Raw genomic sequence first — 27,461 nt, 5'->3', positions numbered from 1 at the left:
AAACATTTTGGGAAACCCTGTTTAGGCTATTCCCCTATTAACCGTTTCTCCACCGCCACTCAAATCTTTATCATCCTTTACTTGGTTTTTGCTGAGAGCTCGCAAATATTATCCTTGACTTTATCCATATAATGCTCCGCCTTAACATGAATAGCAAAGATATTCGTGGTTTCACATCTTTGTGTCTACTCTGGGTGCAGCCGCTCCAAACTTGGTGCCAGCCCTGTGCTCTTTCATTCCCCCACTTATTGCACACACTATCCCATGGTTTCTCCAGCCTATCTATGCCTGACTAGCTGATGCTCAACCTTATGAACTGCCATGGGAGTTTTCTCAGGAATATCCTCTCCTCTCCAAATCACTCTCAGTCCTCCCAAGGTGAGGTGGGCGAGACTTCTCCATCTCACCATCACACCACACCCTGACTTAGCCTATAGCACTGAGCACTGAGTGAATTTTAACCATTGTTTACTCATTTTTTCCTCACCAAGGAGCTTGACGTTCATCTGTATGTCTGCAAAGTGGCTAGTATTAGTTCAAAACCATGATTAATTAGTAAACTAATTAATTTCTACCACATCTAACAATATCAGCATTAGCATCGGGGTGGGTTCTTCAGGATTCTAGTGTCAAGAAACACTGCGAGGGCAGGCAGGATAGTCTAGTGGTAGAAAGCCTGGGAGCCAAACTGTCATTTACTAAAGGTGTGACTTGGGCATGTCACCTGACTTCTTTGTACCTGATTTATTTTTATATTTAAAAATATGTAGCTTATGAATAATATTAATAAACACATTTTAGGGTGTATATGGGGATAAAATACGCTATAAGAATAGTACCTAGGACATAGTGTTTATTAAATTTGTGGATCCTCTGTTTTGTTTTTGCTGGAGCATTGGAAGGCATGATATTGAATTCTCATTTAAACAGGCAACATATTAAATATACTATTAAAAATTAACTCTGCTCCACTTTCTGCAAGGTATTACTAGAGAAAGAATGGTATATATCATGCTGTTTTTCTAAGAACATACACACAAACACACATAAACATATACACATAAACATGCATACACACATAAACACACACAGAACACACAATGGTGTGCTTTAAGTAATTCCCCCAGAATTGCATCTTCATTTTTCTTGTATAAACTTCCCCCTAGATAGCTTTCAGGGAACCCATTTAATAATTTTTCCCATGGGTATTGGTTAAGGATGCTGATTTCAAATCCCTAGTGAGGAGGTAGGTAGAGGTCACAGGAATCTGTACTTTATATGACACCCCAGATAATTCTTGCTGAAGTAAAATTGGAGAATGGTTGTATAGCTTGAATCTGGTTGTATAACCATCTTCTCTATACTTAAATTTCATTAACTCTGTCTTCTTGATTTATTCTCTCTCCCACAACCCCACAGACCTACATGCTTCTATTCTAATCCCTCTAAGCATTAGTTCAGAGGCCAGCCAGATATTTCACCTTTAACCTCCCACCCAGCCCAGGCCAAAACCCTAGATCATTACTATAACCAAGGGCTTAGTTTTCCTGAAGCAGAGATAGACTAGAGCATCCCTGAATTTCTTTTAAGTTTTCCAAAATATTCTTGCTCCCCATCAAATCTCATAAAAATAGAATGACTAATCTCTTTCTCTTTTCCTTCAAATACACATACTTATTATGAAAACAAGAATTTAAAAATCCTCCCTCTGTCATACTTTTCCATTTACATAAAGAGATCCTAATGGAAACAAAAATTCAGTTTAATTAGAAGTAAGCCAGACCTGTGGTAGGACTCTGGTCAAGTTATGGGTTTGAGTTTTCTCTCTGTATTAAAGGCACAAATAACTTTGAAAATTTCTGCTCTTGAATATTTTCAATGGAATGGTTTAAGTGCTGCTTTCTCTAGACATAATTGTTTTTCCAGACCTTCCTTGCAGCTCACCAATTAACATGCCCAGTCACAGATTCCCTTCTGCGTCCTGATCTGGACTTGGTCTGGTGCATTACATTCTGTCATGTGGTTTCTTCTTCCTCCAAGAACAACCCAGCTTCTAACATATAGCAAAATGGTTCACAAGGAGCCTACACAGCTCAGCGAGCTTCCCTATGAATTTCAAATATGTATTTAAGGGATTTTTCCAATTATATATTGGCTATTCAACCTGCCAGATGATCAGTGGCTGTAATCAAAGAGAGATCAAATTAAAGTAAGGATTACTTATTTTGGTAGAGATTATTGGTTGTTCTTCAATACCCATTCTTTCCTTCTACGTATTAATAGAATGTCTAATTTTTAGCTAAGTACAAAGCTTCTGAAATATTGGACCATTTCCTTGCTTCTTTTACAGCTGGATGGTGTCATCTGATTAAGTTCTTGCCAAAGGATATAAATGAAAGTGTCATGTGAGAACCTTTTTTATGACAAAAAAAACAGATGAATACCCTTTGTCTCTGATTATTTATCCTATCATACTTCCTGCTGGATGGACATCAGATGAAACGGTTGGAGCATTGGCAGCCATCTTGGACTATGGGGGTGACCATGGGACTGGAAGCTACATATGACAAAGAAACAGGAAGGACAAAGAAACAGGAAGGAATAAGCCTGGGCCTCTGATTTCATTAGTACTGCAACAGTGTTGGATTTCATCAATAGAAAGAAAAGTAAACTTCTATTTTTGTTTAGGAAACATTCTTTGAAGATTTCTTATCATTTGCATTTAGACCTAATCTTAATACACATAACAATTCAGAAAATATTTTCAGAAAAAAATATTAAAGCTGACATATGTGAACAGAACAAAACGGAGTCATGGAAGAAAGGGGAAACCTGTCATTCCTTATGCCTGATTATCACATTTTGATATGATCATTAACTTTAAGGTTCTATAATAGAGGAGGTAAAGAGAAAATTATTCTTTGATCATCCACTATGTGTTATGCCTGTGAACTATGCTTTATATTATTTCTCTTTGAGTAGCAAGTGCAAGTTCCATTCCCAAAATGCATAACAAGTTGTAATACTGAAATCAACCTGCCTTTTTCTGGTAATGTAATAAGTTTAACCAATCTCCTCTACTGTGTTTCATAGTTTTTCCCTGAATTTTTCTTATATTCTAGAATTATAAAATCTTCAAGGTAAAAAATCTTTAATTGTATGTAGAATAAAAAAAAATGGTTTAGGTGATCTCTAATTAATTAAGTAATAAACACTGGATAAAAATTCAGATCACTTGACTCCATTTTATTATTGCATTTCCTCTCATGATTGCATAAAATGTAGACTTGGAAGGAAATGTAGAAGTATCTAGGCAACTTGGAAATTACTTTTGTTACATGTATACAGTTTTAGTGAGTTCTAGTTGACTTGTGTAGTCCGACTTATTTTCCTGGATGCTCACCTTCTTTTTTTTTTTTTTTTTTAACATCTTTATTGGAGTATAACTGCTTTACAATGGTGTGTTAGTTTCTGCTGTATCACAAAATGAATCAGCTATACGTATACATATATCCCATATCCCCTCCCTCTTGCGACTCCCTCCCACCCTCCCTATCCCACCCCTCTAGGTGGTCACAAAGCACCGACCTGATCTCTCTGTGCTATGTGGCTGTTTCCCACTAGCTATCTATTTTACATTTGGTAGCGTATATATGTCCATGCCACTCTCTCACTTCCTCCCAGCTTGGATGCCTAGTTTCTTAGGAGGTATTGGTTTCTCCATATCCACTGTGGCATGTATCCTAGGCTTCATAGATTTGATGTTAATAACAAACTGCAATTCGCTTGAAAAGTCTATACTGCTAATATTTCTGAGTCCCAGGCATGTGCAAGTCTAAGAAAGCAAAACACTTAGATAAATACAGTTCTCCCTAATTAATCTGCTTGCTTCCTCACTTGACCCTGTAGTCTATACTCAACAGAGCAGCTGTAGCAAGCTGAAACCCATCATGCCATTTCCCTTCAAAAATTTTCAAATGGCTCCTAAATTCAAAATTAAACCCGAAGTCTGTCCTAGGCTTATAAGATTCTGTATGATCAATCCCCCTCCATAACCCTTCAGCCTTTATCTTCTACTGGTCTTCCCTCAGTCATGCAGCTCCAAGCTTACTGGTCTCCTCCCCATGCTCTGAACCAAGGAAATGGGGCCCCAGAGACTTTTTTATCAGTCTGGACAGCTCTCCCTCAGACATCCAGGTGAAGCACTCCTTCACTTCCTTCAAGTTCTTGCTCTAACACCAACTTCTCCATGTTTAGAATATAATCCCTCATGTTCCTGATTTTCCATTACCCTCCACTCTTTCCCCCATAATATTTATAATCATAAAGTATACAAATTAATTCTTATTGTCCATCTCTGCCTACTAAAATGTAATCTCCATGAGAACACAAATTTATATTTATTTGGTTCACTGTGTGCCCATTCTTAGAATAGTAAGTGCTCACAATACACTTTTTGTTTATATAAATTCATCCCAAGTCTTAAGCGTCTGTGTAGAACTTGGTTCTAGTGAGGAAAGTGTAAGAAAAGAAGTCTGAACACATTTGTATCTAAGCTCCTAGAACAGAGCTTGTTAATTTTAGCAGACGTCTCCTTGTGTTCTAAAGTATCTAAAAATTGAGAATAGGAGCATCCTGTAATTAAATGAGGAGAAATGTAGCAGAACTGGTTGACTTATTTCCATCGTTTCTCTCTCTTCTCTAAAAGTTGTATTTATTCTACATTCTAAACACCTCTTGAAATTACTTCTTCTCAGTTATTTCCTCTCAATTCTCAGGTCAGTACTCTTGGTCCAGCTATCCTTAGATTATGTTATATTGTGTCACCATATGTCCTCATAGTATCATTCTGTTCCTTGAGCCTTGACCATCCTATTTTACTGAGAACACTGATAGTCTCATGAAGCCTTCTGAGGGCCTACACTGGTTCTGTTCAGCTCAGTATGACATTTCTGTTGACAAGCACAGTTCTTCACACAGAATGGGTGACAAATAAACATTGGTTCAATGAATGAAACTCTTACCTGAACCTTTGTAATAGTCTTCCATCTGCTACCTTTGACTTCCATTTCTCCTGTTTCTTCCACCCAACATTCTGCAGAAGCAGAATTTTTCTAAAACGCAAAATGCGTTCAGTTCTCTTTCTTGCTTACCACCATTTATTACCTACAGGAAGAAACCAAATCCCTTAATTTTCTCCATAATATGATCCCAAACTCCCTTTATGGCTTTCTCTCTAGTGATTTCATTCTACATCCCATATATTTTGGTCCTCGATGAAACAACATTTCTTTGAAAATGTCTATTTCTTCATTCCAAAATACATTTACACTGTTGTCTCTTCCTGGAAGGTGGTCTAGTCATCTCCTAACCGCAGCCACCTTGGTTTTGCAGGATCTCTGGGGTCAACTGATATCATTAAGACAATAAAAAGCCCACCAAATTCCCTCCACCTTATCATGATCCCATCCTATGACATTTATTATGATATACATGGGAATTTTTGTTTTATAACTGGTGAAGGTGTGTTGAATGGGGCCCTACCAGGAAGGGAAGCTGCAGAATGGCAACCCATCACCCTCCTCCAGGTCCTAGTTCTGAACTTCTACAGTGAAGGGAGATTAGGATCATATTTGATTGAATTACTCCTGAGAAAACTTGTAAGGCACTTGGTATAAGCATAGCCTTGGATCCTCTGTGCCAGAAATAGGCAACTGGGGAGGACACCACCTAGGAAGTAAGCAGAGCTTGTTGTTACCATGGATGTCTCAGCATGGACACTGCTGTCTTAAACTCCCTTTCTCTCAGAGACCTATATCACTAGTTCTCTCACTTCCTTCAGGTATTTGTTTAAAAAGGACTTAAATAAGGCTTTGCCTAAACAGCTTGTCTAAAATTTCCATACTCCCAGTATACATATCTTCTTTCCACGTGCTTGTTTTTTTCCTCCTAGGACTAATTTTATATATATACACTTATCTTGATTGTTGTTTGTTTCACCCATTAGAATTCAATCAGAGAAGAGATTCCTCATATCCATCCTACCTCACTGTTGCATCCTCACTGGCTAAAACAGTGTCTGGCATATAACACATACTCTACAAATGTTCACCAAATGAAGGGGGTAATCTGTCTGTACACCTACTGCCTCAACTAAGCAAGGAGCTCCTTTTAGAGGGAAGTGGAGATATGATGGCTTATTTACTTCTCAAACCCTCCACCTAGCAAGTCATCACACATGGCACACAATGACTAATATTTGGTACTTCTTTCATTACAGCAACGAAATCCATATCAAAAACCCCTCCACCTTATTTGTTTTGTAGACTGTTTTTCCTTCATGACATTTTGTACATTTTGTACAGCATCTTTTGTGATGCTTTATTGGATTTTCAAAGCACTAGGTGCAAGGGAGAAATTCTTATTCTCCTTTCACAGCCAGGGAGATTAAGACACATGAGAAATAAGACCCATATTTAAGTCAGTGACATGGTTAGGATTAGAATTCAAAATGTACTCAGCCTATGATCTCCTGAGTCATCCTCGTTTCAACGAATTACCCTTGGATAAATACATTAGAGGAGAAACAAATCCTTTTGTTTTCATCAGGGAATCTATTTGTTGACATCTGTCTTTTTCAGAGACAGAAGGAATATGTACTTTTTTTTTTTTTTCTTAAAGCAGAGGAAGAGGAAAAAAATTCTCACTAGAAATATTTGACAATTAAGTTCATTTAAGAGGGCAGTCAACACCTGGATGTCATTTTCTCAATTCATATCACCGTAAGTTTTATAAAAAGAAAATAAAAGTGCACTTGTGAATAGACTCAATTCAAATATTTGGGGGCGTATTTCAAAAGTTTCTTACTAAGGAGAAACATAGAAATAAGAAATGTATGTTTATGAAAAGGACCTAAAAACTTAGCACCCATTTCAGTACCTTTTTTTATGTGGGAGTCTGCTCAGAAGTCTTCTTTAAGTAAATATTTATGAATAAACTCTCAAATTTCTATACAAAAATAGCGTATTTATTTGTAAGGCAAGAATCTTTCTTTTATGCACACTGTTGCAGCATGGCAAGTGTAAGAAACGGGGAGAAATTTGAAGTGAGGGGGGAGTAGTTAGATTATTGCAATGGTTTAGGTAAGTTTTAACTTCATTCAAGCAAAATTTATTCATCATCTATCTTGTCAATGGGGATACTATGATAAGTGAGACAGACCCAGGATGGACCAGAAGAGGGCTTGGTGAAACTGACCAGTGATCCTAATAAGGTTTGATGGATATGGCTCAAGGGAGAGAAAGGCGCTATAGGATATATGGTGGCAGGACCTAACATAGCCTAATGTGCTTTGACAAAAGCAATGGCCTGAGAATCAAGAAGAAATAAATCTAAGAAATGTATAGAATGTAAAATCAATACAACTTCTAGAGAGGAACAAGGAGTCCAGTGTTTGTAGGAGTTGGAGAGCGGAATGTAGAGGGAGAATCACTACTCCTTAACATTGTGAAGAAGATTCTAGAAAAACTTACCATCCATCATCCCTCCCTCTCACTTATTTTTTGACATAGCATTCTAGGCTTCCGTGGAGCCCCACATGTAGGTGGCCTTGCTCATGTTCCTCTTCCTGGAACTGCATCCCTTACCTCTCCACCAGGCTACATCTTATCAATACTCTAAGATTCATCTCTGTTATGACCCCCTTGAGGAAACTGTTCTGACTCGGCATTCAGGTTCATCCAGTTCCCTGGTGCTCCCATTGCACTTTGTTTACACCTAGATGATGACCCTTAGATTATAATTTAACAGTTTCCTATGGACCAGGGTAGGTGCTATTTGTGTTTGTAATGTTCACTGCTGAAGGTTGTTTTTTTTTTTTTCTTCCCTTCTAGAGATTAGAGATAATATATTTCTCTAACATTGTTTGCTCTTTTTATCTCCTCTGTAGCTTCAACAAGCTGTTGAAATGTTTCCCTGGTTGGTTGGTTGGTTGGTTGGTTGGTTTTTTTTTGTCCTGTCTTTCTTCTCTTTTCTCTGACTTGCCTTTAAGATCTTATTGAGTGTCCTTGCTGCTTGAGCCCAGTGGTGAATAGGTGTGACTCCTCGTTAGCTGAATATTTATTCCACGAGAATCCAGTAGTTTTTGCTGCTGCTCTGTGAGTGTGTCATATCAGTGACTCACCTCTAGACCAAGTCACTGATTTTCACAGTTGAGACATCATATCCCTCCCTTTCTCCCTGGTGGGCAATTGAGCTGGACGGGGCTAGGGATAGAGATGCTGGAGTTGAAACAGGATGTTTTATAGCCTTACTTCCTTTCCCTGCACTTTTACAACTTTTCGTGGACCTTTCCTAGCCCTAATGCATCTGTATCTCCTGTGAAGGCACGAATATGAGAAGGTACTTCACAGCTGATCCAGAAAACCCATTCACATGTGCTTAGAGTTTCTATTATATGAAAATCCTTAAGCTCTGCCGTTACACAGATGCCTAAAATATGGTCCCTGATGTCAATTAGGAGCAACAGACACTAAGTTGGCATCTGTTAAATGTTTACTCCATCACTAAACATCAAGAACTTCTACTTGAGCAAAGAAGGTAAGAGTGAAGGGTTTGAAAGTAAAAAGTTAAATAATGTATAATTAGTAGTTCACTATGATAATTTATGCTCATATGATTTAAAACCAAACCCCAATGGATTAGTATGTTCTTTTCTAGACATATATTTCTTAACATATTTGAACTTTCTTTATTGAAATAAAATATTTAGGAGACCTTTTCTATTTTTTATACCTTTATCTGAAATGTAAATGGACACTTTAAAGTCACAAAACATTAAAATGGTCACTTAGACATACACACTCACACATATGCACATATACACGAAGAAAATAAAAACAAACCTCTTGTAACAGGTTACAAGTTCAGGTTACAAGTTCTTTATTCAGTACTTTTAATTCTGGCCCATTCAAGGTTTATATAGGCTATCAATATTTCCAAAGTTGGGGTTAAAACCATGTATGGACTAATTAGCTTTAATGTAGGAAAAAAAATAATTATGAAACGAAATGGGCAATACCAGGCAAATTGTATTTAAAAAGCATACTACTACTCGTACAATTTTGCTTCAATATATTCTCATGTGAATGAGAAATAAACCAGCTAATGAAAGACACTTTTATATTCTGCTCATGTAGTTACTGTGGTCATTTCTAATTGATTCACCATGGACAAGAAGCATTGAATGGGTCAGTTTTGCTAGTGATTCTCCCTGATTATTTATTCTGCCCCCCAAAACCATATTATTTTAGCTTACACATAGTTATAAAATGTCTTTTATGTTTTTATTATAACCAATTTCCTCCCCCCCCTTTCAGCAAAAGCTAAATGTGGATGAATGTTCTCACATTACACATAAAAGCTTTTTAAGAACAGTTTCCATTTAAAAGAATCAAAAAAAATTTTCTTTGGAAGGGGGTAAGATTGCATACACAATAGTGCAGACATTCAGGGAAAAATAAAATAATTTAAATTTGACTTAGAGAAACACTTAAAAAATTTTTTTCATTCTTGAATTTTTTGCTTGTTAAAGATTTTTGTGAAACTGATTCTCTGGAAAATTGGGATTAGATTTACGGCTCTCCCCTTGGGTATGTAGCAAAGTCCCTGCCCTTCACACAGAACACTTAACCATCATCCCCTCCCCTGTCCCATGTCAGGTTAACTCTCACTTACCTTTCAAATGTCCTATGCATTATTACTTTTTTCATAAGGTCTTTGGCAATCTCCTTGTTGATAGATTTTTTCTGTATTTCCACTACTTACTTAGTTGAATGCCTGCACATAATAAGTGTTTAATAAATAGCTGGTGAAAAGTAAAGAAATAAATATCTGATGTTCATATAATTTGAAACGCTAACTACCTTTATTAATAGGTGCATTGGTTTTTCAACTGATTTTTAACAGTTACCTTTCATAAGAGTAGAGTTGTCCAGTTTCCCCCTCCTAAGTCTTAGATAGATTCACCCACAAGCAGAATTGAGAATCAAGCAGCATTTTTTATATACAGTATTATTCTTTCTTTATCTCAGTGTCACATTTTTTACTACTTCCCAGAACTACTATGTCCTACTCCACTCTACCTCATTCCCATTCTTTTCTTTAATAAAACCGAGTCTTACAATTCTTGAATTTCTCAGGGTCTCAGTAGAACATTGATTATTTTATATAAGACCTGTTGAGTGGCTGCCAGGTTTTGAGAAAAGGACAAAGACTTTGAACCACAACTAAAAAAAAAAAAATCAGATTTTAACTTACAGCTTCCCTATTTCCCAGTTCTGGGGCTTTGACATTTGTTTAACCTCTATAAACTTTCTCTACATCTATAAAATAAGGATAATTATAGAAAACCTACAATATTGCTGTGAATATTAAAGGAGTAATGCATGTAAAGTGCCTAGAACAGTTCATTCCTATAAAGTAGGTAACTGCTAAATAAAATTATTTTTTTCTTAGTATTAACACTATCGTCATCTAGAAGAGAATATTAAACTGATATCACCCTGTAAATTTGTTTTAACAAAGTACTAAGATGTCTTTTTAAAACTAAGTTACTGAATAGTTGGCCAAGACAGCTATATTCAATCAAACTGGGCTTTTGTGATTCCTAATGAATCCATACATGTTAACATATACTCTCTTCCTGCTTTCCTTAATCATAATACATCCTTTAATTCCAATAGAACTCTTAAAATATTATATCCATTACTTAACTTCTACCTTCTGATTTATTTCTATTACCACATGAGAGAGATAGCTGAAAGAGTATTTTTGCATCTCTTTTGAAGTTAAACGGGTTGAAGAAGAAAATGATATTCTGCAGCACCAAGCCTGCTGGGAGCACAGCACATCAAATGAGTTAAATAAGCAGGACCCAACAGCACATTTGAAGGAAGCAGCAAGATCAAACACACCATTCTTTACCACTCACCTTACATTCTTTACTTACTCACCTTATAGATGAGTATGCTGATATCATTGGTACAGGTCCCCAGTTCTCCTATAGTCTTACCTAAGACATAGAATATGTCTACTCTTTAGAGGGAAATCATAAATAGAAAATTCATTTCAATCCTGTAAATATTTAGTAAACAAAAATCTCTGCCATATTACTCATTGCTCCCCAAATTACCAATAATACCTAAAGGGCACTTGAGATTTACACATTTTGAAAAGATTTTATGTTTTCAATTAATGAAGTTTTGAATAAGAAATACATAGAAATGGAATAATCATCAATCATAGACACATAAAATAAAACAAAGTTTGTTACCCTGGATTAAAAAAAAGAAGAAGAAAACAACAAAAAACCCCAAACTAAACCATACCATTTACTAACATATCCATAGTTTAAATATAATTATACAGAAATGTTGAAAGTAAAAGAACAAAAAATACCATATAGCTATACTAGTATCAGAAACAATAGGCTTTAAAGCAATGTAATTGCCAAAGAAAAAGTGAGAAATTACATATTGATTAAAGGGTTAATTTACCTATATGCATGCACCTAATAACATAGTTTCAAAAACATATTGTATGAATTGACAAAACTAAGCAAAAACAGTAAAAATAAAGAAGATATGAATAATCTGATTAATAAACTTTACCTAAGACTATTATACTCCAAATTGACAGATCATGCTTTCTTTCAAGTGTTCCTAGAGTATGCTAACATTGAACTTATGATGAACCATAAAACAATTCTTAAGAAATTTTTAAAATTTAAAAATAATTTAGAGTATCTTCTCTGACAAAGGAATTGAACTAGAATTCAATAAAACAAGATAAATAAAAAATAGCCACATATTTTGAAATTATACAATATATGTCTACATAATCATTGAGGAAAAGGAAATTAGCAAATATTAAACCAAGGAACTATGAAAATGAAACATATCAACACTTGTGTTATACAACTACTGCAGTGTTTACCAAGAAATGTATAACTTAAAGCCATATTTAAAAAGAAAACCTATAAATCAATGATCTAATGATCCATCTCAAGAAGTGAGAAAGAGAGCAGCAAATTAAACCCAAAGAGAGTGGAAGGTGGATATATTCGTTTTCTAGGGCTACATAACAAATTACCACAAATTGGGTGACTTATAATAACAGAATTTATTCTCCCATTGTTCAGAAGGCCAGAAGTCTCAAATCAAAATATCGACAGGATTGGCTCCTTCTTGGGGGCTCAGAGGGAAAATCTGTTCCATACACTCCCCTATTGCCCAGCGGTTGCAAGCAACCCTTGGGATTCCTTGCCTTGGAGCTGCATAATTCCAATCTCTACCTCTGTTGTCACAACAGTGTCTTCCCTTGTGTCTGTTTCTGTGTCTCTTCTCGTCTTATAAGAACACTTGTCATATCAGGTTAAAGGATCATCCTACTCCAGTATGGTGTCATCTTAACTTATATCTTAATTACATCTGCAAAGACCCTATATCTAAATCAAGCCACATTCACCGGTACCAAGGATTGGGACATGAACATATCATTAGGAGGGACACAATCCAACCCAAAACAGAAGAAAATTATAAAAAGCAGACCTTAAGGAATGTATGAAAAAAAGCACAATAGAAAATTATTAAAGCCAAAAGTTGGTTTTTGAAAAGAATAATAACAGACTAATAAGGCTCATAGATACCAAAGAAGGTTGATAAGGAAGCACATATACATGCACACAAACACTTTAATTGAAGTAGGAAACACCTCTGTTTTCTTTCTAAGCAGATATTAAGCAAAAATGAAGAAGATGAAGAGTAAAAGTGAGATCACTGTGATGTAGTTGAAAGGATCCTGGTTTAGAAAGTACACGATACAGTAGTCATGTCTCAGATCTATGATTTATGAACTGTGTGAACATAGGGTAATCAATGAAATTCCAGGGATTTAGTTTTTCTCAGTTGTGAAATGTGAGGAGAGAGGCACAATCATCTCATGGTATTGGTTTAATAATAAATATAGATTAAAACATCTTATAAATTTGAATGGTAGCAAATAAAGTTTTAATGTGATTACAGAATATATACTACCAATTTATCAATTGTTTCCCTTCAATTATTTAGATATTGTCTAAATTACTATATATCATAATTCCAAATCTTCTTAGAAAACTATTAGCAGTAAAATCACTCCTTCATTTTTAATCTTGACTCCTAGAGTTCCTGTCAGAATTTGCATCATCACATTTTAATTTTGTTTTTAAGAATAATTATACTTCTATTTGCCTTTTATCTCCCTTCAGTTTAGTGTATAAAGCAATATAATATCAAAATAGCATTTTAGTGAAAATAGTCATTTCATGTAAAACATTCTTAAAGAGAGCAAAAAAATCTAATTGTGACAAAACACAGGGTGGAGTTTATGGTTGTTGGCACAAGATCTGAATCTGCTTCCCCAAATGACTAGTTTTATTTTCACAAAGTAAATATTTCAAGAACACATTTGGGAAAAGATGTGCTTTCCATTGAGATTTAGAAAAATAAACAAAAACATAATTTTTTACCCTGATTGCCGTATATGGTTAAGAAAGTCCGCAACCAAGTATGTGAACTCATTGCTCTGAAGTGCAGCTGCAAATAAAATGGCAAGAGAAAAAGGCAGAGAAACCACAGCAGGAGGTGATTTATACTGTGCGAAACAAGTTCTGGCCCATCCTGTGCCATTGTTTGAGCACTTCGTGGCCATAAGTGAACCACGTTGTGTTTCCATTTTTGGTTCAGCATGAGTAGCAGTAAATTATGGACTACAGCGATGTGGTGGAACCCTCCCCCTGTGAGCCACTCATCCTCTACATCTTCTTTCTCAGCCTATATCACTAGTGCCTTGTGCTGCTTCTTACATAAGCCACATGTGCTTTCCCATGGCCTATGAGAAGACAGGGAGATACTTACGTTCAGTAAGTCAATCAGAAATCCTGGTGGCCTTTCTACTGCTAAGGATCTGCAGAGGATGCTTACCCAGGGAAAATCTTTGTCATGACTCCCAAAGGCCATCATCTGGTGCCATGATAGATGAGATCCGATGGTCCATATAATTCTCTTTGTTTTCATAGATACTAATGTAATTATTGACTATAAAATTTGCCTGCCTTTTCAAATACATGCAGAGTATTTTACTGATGACCTCCTTCTTTAGGTTGAATAAAATGATATATTCCTTTTAGTTTTGAATATAAAAGAGTAAAAATTAGCTGAATGACATTTTTAAATTAATAAATATTGGTTAGCTTACATTATGTTACCATATTTTCAATTGTCACAGTTTTACCTCTCATAAAGCTTAGCTCTATTACATTAACCAGATTTTTGTACTCTAAAGCACGAAATGCCAGCTTTCATTTTTTTCCTACCTTTTATGTTTTGTTTTTTTTCTAAAGGATATCTCTCCCTTTGGCCATTTAAGGTCTGAAATCTTATTTTAGGATCAGTTTATTTCTGTTTTCAATAGCTCCTACTACGGTACCTACATAAAATTGACAAACCATGCATGAGAGCTATGTAAATAAATGAACCTTAATATTTTTCATTTTTATTAAGGTCTAGTCTAGTAAAAAGTGAAATCAATTGGAAAATAATTTTTGCTGTAGATTCTCTAACATCACTATTAAACTTCTGTTTCTCGAACATTTCCATAGAGGTACACTTAACAGAGAAAGGATTTATATATATATACACATACACATACCCCATGGCTAGGAATATCTCTAAATTCTGCAGTGAGGGAACCATTTCTTTGAAATTTTATGACTTATTGTTCAACTGTACTCACAAATTGGTAAAAGTCCTTCAGCTAAAAGCATACCAGTAAATAAGCAAAGGCCTTGTAGAAAAATATTTTATTTTACGTACAAGTACGGTATTTGGCTAAAGATAAATAAAATAATTAGCTTAACACGAATGCAAGAAAATAAAAAAAATAAGATATTTTAAATTGAGCATACATACTACTTACTAAGTGCCCGTTTCTGTTAGAAGTACAACATCTACAGCAGTCTTCTGAGGTAGGTGCTGTAATTATGTCCATTTCACAGACAAAAATTTGAGGCACATGGAGGTTAAGTAACCTGCTAAGATTACCTGGAGAGTTGTAAAGTGGCACTTTAAAGCTGGCTCTTTTCACAGTTCATGGGATTAATCGCTGTGCTTTACTTTCCAGTGATAAAAATAATGTCAGAAATCAAAGGAACCGATAAATGAAATTTGAAACATACAACGTGTTGCTACTATGAAATCCGAATGTGGCTGTAATTTGAATTTTATTAATTTTTAAAATTTGGTTTCTATTTAATTTGTACTTTTATAGTTTGGTAAAAATATAAGAAATTTTTATCTAGTTTTGTGTCTCTACATATTTAAATAATATAAAAAAACAATATGAGCAAATATTATGCACCTGCATTTTTCTTTTAAATAAATCCATATATTTCTTGGTTTTGAAAAACAGCTTGCTATGTACACTTTTAACCAACTTTTTGTGTCATAAGAGTTACATACTTGTGTCTCCTATTATTATTTCTCTATATTTTTCATTTTATTTCATTTTTTTGCCTTAAAATTAAGTCATAGCCAATTGATGCTCTATTTAACTCATAAAGGCTTACAGATAGTTATATTTAACTGCAGATTACACCTTATAAGAGTAGAAAATAAGCTCTTTTTTTGTTTGTTTAGTGCTTTCTGCTTTGATTTCTACTTTGTGTGGAATTATGACTCTTACCACCCCTTTCCTTCCCCACCTTGTATGTTTTTGTCTAATATGACCTTTGACCATCCCTTTTATTTTCTGTGACATTTTGTTAGGTGTATTTTTTGTTTGTTTTTGTAAGAAACATATAGTTGATTTTTGATTTTCCATCCAAACAGAGGTTGCATATTAATAGTGGATGCCAGCCCTTATTCATTTTGTCATAACAGATATGTTTGCTCATCCCTATGTCACCTTGCTCTATGTGTCATTTATATTTTCACTTTCTTTGTTTCTACACTCTGACCTATGTATTATGTTCTCTTTGAAGTTAAATTCTAAGTTGACTCAGAAAGAATCCAAGTTCAGTTTTATAAACAAGAATAGGTGCAGTAAAGGTTGAAAGCAAGTTTCTGACCTTCCTTTTTCCTCCCACCTCCCTGTGTAAATAACCCATCTGTCAAAATAAGTTTATAGGTGTGGACAGGGGCTGGGGTGGGGTGAGGGCGGGCGGTGATTCCGTGTGCTTTTGAGGCTTTGAAGTATCTGGAGAAACTGAGTCTTCATTATGTGTTGTTGTCAGGCTTCCCCCCTGGGCGGACTGGAGCAAATGTGACATTTATCTGAGAGTCCTTCTAGATAAATGCAGGATAGAAATCTTCCTGTCCATTTGCTAGCAGCATTGATGGGCAAACTGCTGTCAATGTATTTGGAAAGAGTGGGCATGTTCTCTTTTGTTTGCCTCAGGAAAGGACTGATGACAAAGGGAGGCAACCTCACACACGTCCTCCTCGGGGGGGACTTCATCTCTCTAGCGTGTTTCCTGTTAGACTATTGGCATTAAAGTGCCATGACTTCATCTCAACCCATGACTCCATCACTGTTACAGAAATCCCAGCAACTTCATCTATAAGGTTTCTTAAAACAGTACCTTTGGAAAAATTACCATATCAAACAAAAACCCATCAGGAAAGAATCCTACAATCCATTTAAAGGGATTTAAGGGAATTAAACTAAGCTAAATAATGAGAACAAGAATGCCCTATTTAGGCAGAATTAATAAGAGAAAAAAGAGGAAACATTACATCTATAAGAATTTGTTCAAGGTTTTGAGAAACATGCTTGTAATATTTAGAATTGATATTGCTGCAACTGAAAGAGGTGCAAATCAAATTGGTGTTAAAAAGTCAGAATTTAAGGACTGGTATGGCTAATCCAGGTGCTCAAATTACATCACCAGGAGTCAATGCCTTTTCATTGCTAACTTCAAAAGTTAACTTAATTTCCAGGTAGTATCACTACATGTTGATCTTACCAAATTCCAGACCTTTAACCTATCAGTTTCAAATCCAAGAGAAAAAGATCTGTTAACTAACAGACTTAGAAAACATAAAGATTAAGTATTGAGTTCCAGTGAATTAATCTGGCTTCTCTGTACTTTCAAGAGACAGAAGTTCTGGGAGAAGATGAATAGATAGATTTTGAGGGGGATGATCCCTCAGGAAACTAACTGTGCTCTCACCAGAAGAAGCGGTAAGCCAAAATCCCTTCTTATCATTATTATTAAAACTGATGGTGTGAGTCCTTGTATATTATTTTGTTAATTTTATTAATTGTGTAATAGGGAAGAACAAATCTGACTCCATATTGGATCTGTTTCTTTTACTTTAACCTTTGTATTCTATTGTTTTTGTTACAAGTTAATCACTAAAGGGATGTTGCCTACAAGCTTAGATTATACATAGTGGCCCATCTCTGGGAACCCTGCTTCCCACATTATGAGCGTTAAGCTAAAATACATTTGTTTAGCTCACAAGAAACGTCCTGACCAGGCCCACCAGTGAGTGCTTCAGGAAAGAAGAAATTAACACATCCCCTCCGGAGTCTGACCGGAATCAGGACTTTATCCCCTCCCCTTTTAGTATAAAAGAAGCCTGGATTCTAATTTAGAGATGACGGTTCTTTGGGACACTAGTCCACCATCTTCTGGGTCTGCTGGCTTTCTGAATAAAGTCTCTATTCCTTGCCCCAACACCACATCTCTCGATTTATTGGCCTGGCCTGTGGTGAACAGTACAAGCTTGGGCTCAGTAAAAACTGTATTATATATCTTCTTTTAAAGAATTATCATTGGTATTTCCAATGTGATTGTTATTCCTATTTTTATTACTTATCTCAGTGCTTAACTGATTTAAATGCCCACCAATAGTCCTTTTATTTTTTTTTTACCTCTTTTGTGTTATTATTTGTAGTTCTCACTTAGCAACCTAGAGTAGGGATTCAACATTTTAAAGGGATTTTTTTTAATTAATTAATTTATTTATTTATTTATTTATGGCTGTGTTGGGTCTTCGTTTCTGTGCGAGGGCTTTCTCCAGTTGTGGCGAGCGGGGGCCACTCTTCATCGCGGTGCGCGGGCCTCTCACTATCGTGGCCTCTCGTTGTGGGGCACAGGCTCCAGACGCGCAGGCTCAGTAGTTGTGGCTCACGGGCCCAGTTGCTCCGTGGCATGTGGGATTCTCCCAGACCAGGGCTCGAACCTGTGTCTCCTGCATTGGCAGGCAGATTCTCAACCACTGCGCCACCAGGGAAGCCCTCAAGTTAATCAACATGAGTAAGAATTAAAAGTGTGTAAACATGTTAAAGAGTATAAAGAAATATAAAACCTATGACGGGAAGAGATTCCACTAGCTCCATTAGAGAACTGAGGAGACAAAATCAAAGGAGAAAGAATATCACATAACAGAAAAGAAAATTACAACAAAGTGAACACTGGCATATATATATATTTGTATATATATATATAATTTATATATTATATATACATACGTATATATATAATTTATTTGGAAAATTACTGTGCCTTTTTCCTTCTGAATAGTTAAAATTTATGTGTGGTCTATTGTACTTGGTGACTTTTTTCTTAAGTTTTCTAAGAGACCAATGTACCTTTTACAACAAATGCTATAAATAGAAGTGCGTACAATGATACAAATTCAAATTCTTACTCTTCCTTTGGAAATTGGATAACCTAGGAGAAATTCAGTATCTAACATTTAAAATAAAGATTCTTAGAGTTATTTCACAGTAAGACTTCTTTGAAATATTTCTTGTTAAGTACCTAACAATACACCTGGTAAATAAGAGATAATCAATATTGTTTTTTTTTTCAAACAGAAACAGATATATACTCTCACCACCACCCTCTCCCCACACATACACACACCCTGAGCTCCCTTTTTTATTCTGAAAGCAGTTCCTTTCCTATCTGACTTTTAGTGCTATGTGAAACCACTGCCAAATGGAGAACTAACTCAGCTGGGAGAATTACAGTCTGATGCTTGCTCTTCTGCTTTAGGGCCTTATTAAAATTTTAATTTTACAAATAATATGCAAGGCATATATTCAAATGATGTGGAAGCTTTGAGGTAAAGATGGTACTCTCAATGCAAACAAGATAATCAGATCTCATCAGGGAATCCTCTGAGTCTTGATTCAAAACAAAGCATTGTTTTCTCTGTATGTGTGGTGAAGATTTGAAGACATTCCCCTTCATGGTAGTTAGATGAAGTGGACCAATAGAGGCAAAGACAGTTAAGTAGATAGGTAGGTAGGTAGTTGGGTAGCTAGATGCTGAAATTAAATTTCTCATGAACACAATTCCAAATCCATATCTATGATTTTAAAGGACAGTATCAAAATACAACAATTAAACCAAGTAGTTCAGGGGTACGGTTTGAATATTCTGCAATAAAATATTGGGTAATACAGATGGACACAACTTAAGATGGTTTGACTTACAACTTTTCAACTTTATGAGGGCGTGAAAGCCATACGCATTCAGTAGAAACCTTACTTCAAATCCTGAATTTTGATCTTCTGCTGCACTATCGATATGCAGTCCAATGATGCTGGGCAGTGGCACTGAGCTAGAGTTCCTGGTCAGCCATGTGATCACAGTGGTAAACAACTGACACATTTATAACCATTCTGTACGCACACAACCATTCTATTTTTCACTTTCAGTACAGTATTCAATAAATTAGATGAGATAGTCAACACTTTATTATAAAATAGGCTTTGTGTTAGATGATTTTGTCCAACTGTAAGCTAATGTGTAAGTGTTCTGAGAATGTTTAAGGTGGGCTAGGCTAAGCTATGATGTTTGGTAGGTTAGGTGTATTAAATGCACTTTCAAAACATACTTTCAACCTATGATGGGTTTGTTGGGATGTAACCCCAAAGTAAATGTAGAAAGATCTGTATACTGTATTGGGTAAGCAATATCTTCCTCAAATCTCTTTTTGTTTCACATTTTGTTGCGAAAAACTGTATATATGCAAATATCTATATATAGGCATATGCATGTATATACACATATTTCTGCCTTAATCCAACATTTTTTAAAAAACAAATTTAAAAAACTTGAGACTTCTATAAAGATAAAAATATCATCATTCTAAAAAACAGGTCTCATTTCCTTATACAGAAACTGACATATAAGTCTAGAAATTATAATTAATTATATGACAATTTCCTAAAATCCTATAATTCCCTCATGTTCCCACCAAAATTTGAAAAATGTGCTTGCTTTCTTGGAACATGAATCTTCCCCCAGAAAGTAAAAATTGTGACCAAATAAAATTCAGATAAGTAAGAATTCACTCTTTATGATTTTAAGATTACAATGATTAATACTTTGAATTAAGACAAGAGGGACATCTACCATTAGACACCATGGATTGCCAGACACAAAGCACCAAACCAAGGAGTGACATTCTAAGACAAGCGGGAGATTTTGTCAGTGAGTTGGTGCAAACACACTTTCTGATTTCTGGTGTTCATCAAATGCTCCTCTTTGTTTTCCCACAAGCTCACTGTCCTCATACCAACTGAGTCATCTGGTTCTATTCTATTCTATTCTAATTCTATTCTATTCTATTCTAATTCTATTCTATTCCTAACTGATAAATAATAACCAATATGAGAACAATGGGTCATTAGGCTCCTTTGAGTAGACACCAGGCATCCACAGCTTAAATATGTAAAGCTCCAGGCTGACAGATACAGGCCCGCCTCTGTATCAAAGCTGAGTCAAAAGCAGGACCCTAAGTGGGAGGGGAGGCCCTCTTGAAATTCTCACAGGAATATGTTTCTTTTCTCTGGCAGAGCTTTTAGCTCTTTACTGTGGTTTCTTCCCTGCACTGAACTCTTAAAATTCCCTTGATCTTTCTAAACCATTTAAAAACCATCATTTATTTAAATCTTCAAACTTGTCATGGCAGGAAGTATTGTAATGATATGTATGAAGGAAGTATGAAGAGAAGTGCAATGTGTGTGTATGTGTGTGTGTGTGTACTTGTGCAAGTCAGTGTGGCAAGTACAGAGAAGGATCATCTGGTAAATGAAAAGGATATTCCAATCAGAGTGAAAACGCCTGTCTTCTGTTTTTAGGTGGGAATGTTTTACCATTGATCAGCAATGTGCATCTTCTAGTCACAAGCCTTCCAACATTAACATGAAAGAATTGGAACAGAACAAATCTAATACGGATTTCAATTTTGAGATTCTAAGATCCAAACTCACAGATCTACAGTAAACATTATTTTAAACCATTTGACCAACTAAGATCTTCCAACAACTGATATCCTAGTATTTTCTGGTAAACAAATCAACAGATTAATAAATGTCTAATGTGAGCCAGGTCATGGGACTTGGGCAACTGTGCTTGTTGGAAACACACTCCTTGTTGTACACTCTTCTATCTCTGTCCTTCCCTACAGCCATTTGTAAACAATACTGATGCATCATTTGGGCATCAAAAAAAATATAGACAATCATTTTTAATCTGAGTGCCCGTACAAGCCTCCTTCCCATCCCAGGATCTGCACTTAGCTGAGGAGGAATATCAAGACATGCCGTGATAAAATTCTATCAGCTGATAGAATCTGGAGCAGGAGAGTCAGAGTAGGAGGTTTGGAACCAGAGAGACCCTGGGTTGAATTTTGCTCTGCCACTGACTGGATGTGAATTTTGCTCAAGTTTGCTCATAAGGTTGCTATTAGGATTCTGTGAAATAATCTATGCATATTATTTCTTTACCTGCATGATCTGTGTAGATAGAAGGACAAGGCCAAAATGTATTGAACTAAATCAGGAAAAAAACCCAACAAACAAAAAAAACAATCTTCTTTCCCCCTCTCCTTTCTCGTATTTTCAGCAAAGTGCGAGTTCTATTGGACACATTGAAAAGGTGTGATGTCAAAGCAGAGCAATTGGAACTTCGGATGGAGAAGAGCTAGAGGAGGAAAAACAACTGCCAGGACCATTTCCATTCTAGATTCAGTCAATACGGGTGATTCAATCTTCTTTATGGAAGAGAAAACAAAAAACAAAAAACTTAATACAAAGAATACATATCTGGTGAAAGCAAATATATGAGTCTTTTGCAAACTGATGGTCTCTGTGGAAGTTTTTACAAATGTTCTTCATTTTATCACTGTAGAAACCACCAGAGGAATTTTAAAGAAGGAAGCAAGGATTGGGTAGATATGCAGGCACTCTTAGATCTTGCAGTAATATACCAAGTGCTATTTTAAAACATCAGAGCATTAGCCACGTGAGAAGGAGATTTTTGAATGCAAAACGGCCAACTGAAATAGGAATAAATACAAGCTAACAGGACTTTAAAGGCAATATGGGATAAAATATCCTGTCCCGTTTATAGATTTTATACATGCATAGTGATTTTATTATTTTATTAAATTAAGTAAAAATTATAAAAGCTGAAAAAAAAACTGCTTTCTTTTTCAGGGATCACCTCTCTTTCATTATCTGAAAGACGTACAAAATAATGCTTAACATCTGGGTTTCTCCCTTATTTACACTGTCCATTGTAAAATCTGCTCTGCAGGGTATAGGGAAAGAGGAAAGCTCCCGTAAGCATCCTTAAACACTAGGCTTGTGAGATCTCTTACCCACAGCAGTCTAGTTGAGCAGTCCCTGATCTTATAGGAGGTATGCTCCAAATATTTGTGCATTAGGTTGATCATGGTGTAATGCAGGCATTATTTGGAGCCAGAAAGAGTTGGATTTGACCCTCAAAGCCTCCATAAACTGTTCTGTCAAGTCGGGCATCATCAGAGTGCATAAATTTCTTGCACTTCAAGTTGGAGATCATGCAACCCCTCTGGGAAGCTGTTGCAAGAAGTATATATAATGCATGTCAAACACGTAATTGTGGTAGCATGGTAGTCACCATATAATATATTTGTTTTAATATTTGAGGTATCATGCAAAAAGATAAGTGGAAAAAAACTCTAATTAGTGCCTGATCATTTGGTATACTTTGGCCTTATTTCAGAAAAGTATGTATAACAACAACAAACCATCTGTTAGCCATTCCCATTCTCCTAGGTAAGTGATTTTGGCTATCCATTGTAGTCTATCTGCTCAGGCTTGCAGACACTGTATTATTTTAAGTTGAAAAATATGTTGCATGCTATAGTAATTGTTCTGTTCATTGATGTTTCTCCCAGTACCCATAATAATGCTGAGAACACAATAGGCACTCAATAAATATTTAAAAATTCATAAGTACCTAATTTTTATAATCTTTCTTAATGCAGACTCTAAAGCAAACCTAGTTAGGTTTAATTCCTAGGTCTGACATTACCTTGGGCAAGCTACGTAACTTCACTAAGATTCCATTTCCTTATCTATAAACAGTGATAATAAACCTCATCTCTGAGGACTTGTATATAAATAAGTTAAATGATATCAAACATTCCCATAGTACTTGAGAAAGAGTAAATCATCATTAAGTTAAATATTATTATTGTACCTTTTTAACATTGTGTCATGTATCAAATACACGTTATAGTGAATATCAGATACAGGTCAATATTTGTTTTTCTGGAAAGAAAATAGAAAAAAGAAAAAAAAAGGAAAAGCTATCTTAACATGAAAATTTGATAACATAGTTTCTCATTTTCCAGTGAAAAGTAGGCTGAGAATATATTTGTCTACTCAGGGTGTTGGGACAGTTAATTTTTTGAATGAATACAAGTCAGTACTTCTACAGAGAAGTAGCAACATGCCCTGATCCTCTCGAATGAATCATAACAAAAGGAAAATTTGGAAATTGCAAAGTTGTGCATTCAAACACCCTACTAGCATTTCCTCCAAGAAACAGTGACAATTGTATAAGGAATTTTTTCAGGAGTCTAGAAATGGCCTCAAAATCTTTCCAGCACACTCCTGAGATCCCACACAGAAGATACAACTTATTTGTTATGAATGCTTAGCCTTATTTATCCAACTAGAGAATCTATGGGATGTGATTATTTCCTGTAATCTTGTTTGCTCAGAATTAAGCAGAAAAGATCCTTAACTCTCAGCCAGAATACACAGGATCTTTTCTGAAGTGTACTAATGTTTGTTAAAATAATTTCAAATCTTTAATCTCGAGTTTCCTTTTCTCTGATCAGTTCTGGTTTATTTATATGAGCATCAGCTGACTGGCTTAAAAATTAAATTACTTGTTTCGAGTTTTCAATTTTAAAATGTTTGTTTGCTTTCTTGCAGTTTGTTCTTTACTCTTAGATGATTAATCGCAGTGACAAGCAGGGATTTTGTCATCACCCTAGAGTACTTTTTGCAATCAATTAAACAAGAACATGAATAGCATTGTATACTACAATATGTGTGTTTTCTTCTTAAAGTCAATGTGAATCATCTGATTGTTCATATAATGTGACTGTATTTTAAGGAAATAATTCATTTCCTCTTGCCTGCATTTTGCCATTCCTTTTGAAAGCTGGTAATGGTAATAACTAACTTGGTTTCTTTAAGTTGAAGTTACAATGCTGACACTTGCATGTGCAACTGTTTCTGAAGAATGAGCAATTTTTGTTACTTTATTTCTAAACTGATAAAGTGGAGACAAAGGTCATTTTAGTCCTATGCCAGCATACATTCAGTCAGTCGGGCATCCTTTCAAATTTATCAGGTCCACGTTATACCACCATATTTAAATTTACCATGCTTATGGGAGAAATCATATCAACATATCAAGCATATCCTTTCTCTTTTATTTTTATTTTTGCCAACTGACTTGTAGAGGCATAGTCACAAAGTTGGGACTACATTGCTAATTTATCCTAGTTTGTGATGTCTTCTTTGCTCACTGTGAAATGACCTGAAATTTGAACTTGCATCCACATTGTAAAAGATCCCCAAATCTATCTTAATGCCCCAAGTATATATAGTTCTCCCCAAAGTGGTGTCTTTTTAATGTAAATAGTTTAACCCGCTTAGTGCTTATATTTTAGACTCTGAAGTATTAAGTATGAAAACTTTCAAATCCAAGCTTCTGTGAATGGATTTTTATTTTATCCTGTGTCATACATGCCTATATTTTAAGGCTCTAACTCTTGCCCCTTTCCCCTGTATTTTTATGTAAATGTATTCTGAGCCTAATGTGTTTATAAATATTAAATGCCATGTGTTGGTCTTCGGTGCTGTAATAAAGTACATCCGTGCCTTCCGAATTTCTCTGGCAGCTATCTCATGTTCACTGTCCTCCAATCAGCATCTGCAAATGTAACCACTTAAATCTGATCCCACTGTCTGAACCAGTTACCCAGATAAAAGGCAGCCAAGATCTAAGCCCTGCTCCATGTGGAACTCTCTTAATACTTCCCCCCAGAGTGGACATGGTTCCTCTTACCAGGAGTGTCTGTTTTTTGTTTCTTTCACTCATTCTTTATCTACTCCCATGTCTCCTCCTGGATTCTTGCAAGCTCTGTCTTAAGCAGGAACCAATTATGCAGAATTTAACCAAAGGCTTTCTGAAATTCAAACAGTCATAACATAGGTACTGTCATTCTCAACACTGCTGGTACCACTTCAGATTGGAAAGGATGTTAAATCGGCAGATCTGTTTTCTAAAACTAAATTTATCATTTCTGTTTTAGTCCCTGGGTTAAAAAAAAATCACTATTTCATCAACTTATTTTTTAAATCTTCAATTATTAAATAGGTATTTGTGCTGCATAATCCTCAATAAAATTAATCAGATTTCTAAAAACTTTACTTGATTGCTTTTCTTTGAATCAGCTTTAAGCCAATGGATGATTCTGTTTTGTGCATTTTTCTTCAGGGCAAAATTGTGATATCGGCATGCAAGTAAAATACAAATTTTAAAAAGCTCCGTTACAGGAATATCCAGGTTTTAATCGTGGCTACTCTTAGAAATAAGCTGGAGACTTGCGTTAATACATGCTCTTCGAAGCTGTGTTTCATTAAGCTTGCTGCATGGCACCTCATTATTCTCCTATCTATGAAAGCATGGCTACGGTCCTTTCATTCTTCACTACGTTAAGAAGATTTTATTTGGAATCATTAAGATGACTAAATTTTCTCAAGTTTAATTCAGGGACAAGAGTAGCAGGTAAGCTTGTTTTGGCATTGAGTATTCAATAGACGTTCCATCTAAGGTCTAGGAGTGGTAGTGAGCACTTGATATGTGCTTTAAGAACATGATAGACGATTTCATATTTATTTTCACGCTCATGCAGTCTTTTCAGGTAGGTGTTAATAGTTCCATTTTTTTCAGATGAGAAAATTAAGATTTAGAAAAGTCTTAGTAATCTGCATAAAGTCCCACAGCCAAACTATTAAAGCTTGCATTCAAACATCAGAATCATATGAATCTGAACTATATTCTTAGCCACCGAACATACGCTGCTCCAGAAAATGTGCACGCATGCACACGCACATACACACACACACACAGACACACACCTGAATCAGAGATGAATCTCATTCATGAACTCCAGATCAAGAACTCTTTTTCCGGGCTTCCCTGGTGGCGCAGTGGTTGAGAATCTGCCTGCTAGTGCATGGGGACACGGGTTCGAGCCCTGGTCTGGGAGAATCCCACATGCCACGGAGCAACTAGGCCCGTGAGCCACAACTACTGAGCCTGCGCGTCTGGAGCCTGTGCTCCGCAACAAGAGAGGCCGCGATAGTGAGAGGCCCACGCACCGCGATGAAGAGTGGCCCCTGCTTGCCGCAACTAGAGAAAGCCCTCGCACAGAAACGAAGACCCAACACAGCCAAAAATAAATAAATAAATAAATTAATTAATTAATTAAAAAAAAAAAAGAACTCTTGTTCCAAGTTAAAGTGAAAGTTGAAGGGGATCTTGAGATTTCTTCTGGGTCGGCTACCACATTTTACTGGGAAAGGGAAGGAAATTAGAAACCAGGACAGAAACTCTATCTTAGGAACTATCATTGTTTTCTGCTGGACAATAGGTGGCAATTTTTTTCTCAAACCAGAGAGTAATTATCTTGGCATTTGTGGGCCATGATATGGTCTCTATTGAAACTACTCAGTTAAGCAGCTGTAGGCAAAAGTCAGCCATTGACAAGAGTAAATGAACGGATGTGGCCAAATTTGATCTGTTGTGGCTCCCACTGGTGACTCCTGGGCGAGAATACACAACATGCTGTGGTTCATGGGAGCCTGGGTTTTGTCATCAGGATACAGGAGAAGGCACAGGAGCAAAGTCATGATTTCAAACTTACTCTACAATGGTAAGTCCCTCAGTCATTATTTATTGATATGCTTTATCAAGAATACAGGCTTCTCAAGGGAGCTCTGTTACTACCAACAGAGACCAAACCATGGCAACTAGGTTTTCACTC

Source organism: Balaenoptera borealis, assembly GCF_965194805.1.
Source record: "Balaenoptera borealis genome assembly, chromosome: 3".
Classification (NCBI taxonomy): domain Eukaryota; kingdom Metazoa; phylum Chordata; class Mammalia; order Artiodactyla; family Balaenopteridae; genus Balaenoptera; species Balaenoptera borealis.
Note: the sequence above shows the minus strand (reverse complement) of the source record.